Below are 2962 nucleotides of genomic sequence, written 5' to 3'. Positions count from 1 at the left end.
TCAGACCAAGATGATTAATTTTATAAATTACAAAGAAAAAGGAATACAGGCCTCAACCTAATACATTAAAAAAATAAATTTTATCAGAAGAACAAAGTCTTAGTAAATCTGATAGCAAACGAACTAGGAATCAGATCCTTTTCTATCATGGTTTCTTACTTCTCCCTCTTTTATTCCCTACCACCTAGAAGCTTGGTCACCAGTAAGTCCACAGAGTTAGCTATTCATTTTTGAAATAGAATTTATTTGTGTAATAAAGAATTAAAATATGGCTGTGAACGTAGAAAATAATATAGAATAAAATTTAAAATGTGCAATAGTAATTTTAGAGTAAAGGTAGTTAAGTACAGTTAAGCACTAGAGTTTTATGCTCAACTTCTACTTGAAAGATCAATCGGTATTTTATATATTATTAACTATAATGGAAAAAATGTACTTACTTGCAATTTTAATTAGCAGTTATAATTCAAAACAGGTTTATTTATATACTGTGTCAGGCCCTTGCAAAAACAAGTAAAAATCTTGAAGATACAAATTTTTTGAAGTTGGCTTCACATAATAGACTGATATATCTACTTTCCAAAATAAAAATTGCTTTTCTTACTAATCTACCCATATAATTAAATCAACATGGAGGAAACATGCATTTTCTGTATGAAACCAAAATTATGGTTGATATTTTTTTCATTACATCGGTATAAAAGCTGGTAAGCTCATGTATTCCCCAGAGCTTGGTTTCCATCACATGGGTCTTCAGATACCAAACACAAAATGAAGAAACATCTAATGAATTCTATCCATCGCTCCCCAAAAGCTTTACTTACAATGAAGATATAGGTATTGTTTATATGAAGAACATACAAAACGAATTGGAAAATGTTTGGCTAGAAGGAAGACAACTCTTCAGAGACTACTGTTTGCAGTTTTCAGAACAAGATAATTTTCTCTAGGAAGAATAATGTCAATACAGCAGCACTATATTCACCAGGAATCCAATGGATCTCTCATGTGGCAGGAAACCAGGCCTTCTGGCTGCTCACAACATCATTCAGCTTCCCTTTACTCTTCAGGAAGTGTCTCTTAAATGCTAATCCATCACCCTTAGAAAGCTGAAAGTCAACCAAGAACTTCTCAACCATTTGTACCAAATTCACTTTGAAAATCAGTTTATTGTTTCTCCTATCAGTTGATACAGTAACCTGACTCATACAACTCTTTTTCTACTGATAGTCTAACTTCTCACAAGTTTCTTTCAGGTATTGATAAGGTTTGGCTACATCCAGTTTGGTAAAAAATCATGTCATTCTTTTAACCAAGTGATTCCAAGGGGTCTGGGGGGATCCTGGGGTGCCAAGTAACTATTTAGAAGCATACGATCAGAACATGGGGATGGGGAAAAACTGATCTCTTGTACCAGTTTATCAATATTATGAAGGGTCAGTGTTCCATAAGAAAAGACCCGTCCATGATTCTTGCTGGGAGCTAGAGTACTTCATATTTTCTTCACTAGAAGCACTGCTTACCACAGAGAGTCCAAACTGGATTGAATGTGTTTAGAAAATTCACTAGGAGACTTATGTACACCATCTGAAGTGACTCAAGGCCTTTTTACCCATTTCTTGAGTGGTTTGTTGTACCATCTATCTTTTTTGATATCTGGGGTAGTAATTCTTACTGATGGATTCTCAACTAGGACTTTATGCAGCCAAGCTGGATAAACAGAATCAATTTTTTTCCAAGAGTTGAGGTATGTATTTTTCTTTCTTTCCAATCAGACTATTCCTGACAATCATCACTGGCCTGGTCCCATGGCAACATTGCCATAAGTACTATTCCATAGGACCAAACATCAATGAGTTCTGCATGAAATCCTTTTCTCTTTAGAAGTTCTGGAGCAATGTAAGGTAAACACATCTTGTTCAATAAACACTCATGATCATTGTGCCAAAACACTGTTGCCAAGCCAAAGTCAGAGATTTTAAGGTAATCCCTTTCATCCAAAAGGATATTTTCTGGCTTAATATCCCTGTGAGTTATCCCAATACCATGCAAATAAACCACCCTGCCATGATTTCATGGATGAACTTCTGAGCATCTTCTTCAGGCATGCCGATGTTTGGCTCTATGCTGTCAAAAAGTTCTCCACCACTACAGTACTCCAATAATAGATACTGAACGTTGCCTTCTCTCCTGTGACAATAGAATTTCACTACACTCTCATAATTTAACACGCTATTGATACAGATCGTTTTCTTAACATTTTCTAGACAGTCTATGACATGCTTCATGTCTACAATCCTGACTGCAACTACTCCTTTAATTCTTCTCTTCACAGCAAGTTGAACTTCTCCATAGACACCTTCTCCCAAGTCTGCACCAAGCCCCAGTCTTCCACAAAGGGCACTTCCATTACTTCATGGTGGACCATGCAGGCCATTCTTTGCCCGCCACCACAAGAATTCCAAATCTGGAATGTATATTCTAAGGTCAACAGAAAGGTAAAGTTAAGCTAAACTCCTCCACATTTTTCAAAAGTTTCTACTAGAGATATTAATGGATTACACCCATAATATGCATCAATTTTTATAGGATTTTTTAATATCTCCAAAAGTTAATAATCGGTAATGAGATCTCTTCGCCCTAGAGTTCAATCAGCACTATGGGGAAAAGCAGTCATGCTAGCAGCAATTTAAGGACTTGCTAGAAAAATAGAGGATATTTGCCCAAGAGAAATAGAGAAAATAGAGAAATAGAGAAAACCTGCCCAAGAAAAGCAGGAAGATGTAAAGGTTTGTAAACACACATGAAAACTGGATTTTGTTTAGAAGACATTTCAGATTGACCTATAAGTGGGGTGATATATGCCATCAGGATTTTTAATTTTGGGAGAAAATATCCTCAGGGCTTGATCTCATTACATGAAAGAAAACAGGAGAGACAAAAAGCCCTTGTGATTTAGCTC

General features: G+C 35.9%; 1 pseudogene; it reads right to left on the bottom strand.

Moving 5' to 3' along the window:
- Positions 1–224: 224 nt before the first annotated feature.
- On the bottom strand, positions 225–2410 carry LOC105259848 (annotated as a pseudogene).
- Positions 2411–2962: the final 552 nt, after the last annotated feature.

Source organism: Felis catus, chromosome B2 (assembly GCF_018350175.1).
Source record: "Felis catus isolate Fca126 chromosome B2, F.catus_Fca126_mat1.0, whole genome shotgun sequence".
Classification (NCBI taxonomy): Eukaryota; Metazoa; Chordata; class Mammalia; order Carnivora; family Felidae; genus Felis; species Felis catus.
The sequence above is the reverse complement of the archived record's forward strand: the minus strand, read 5'-3'. Positions and strand labels throughout refer to the sequence as shown.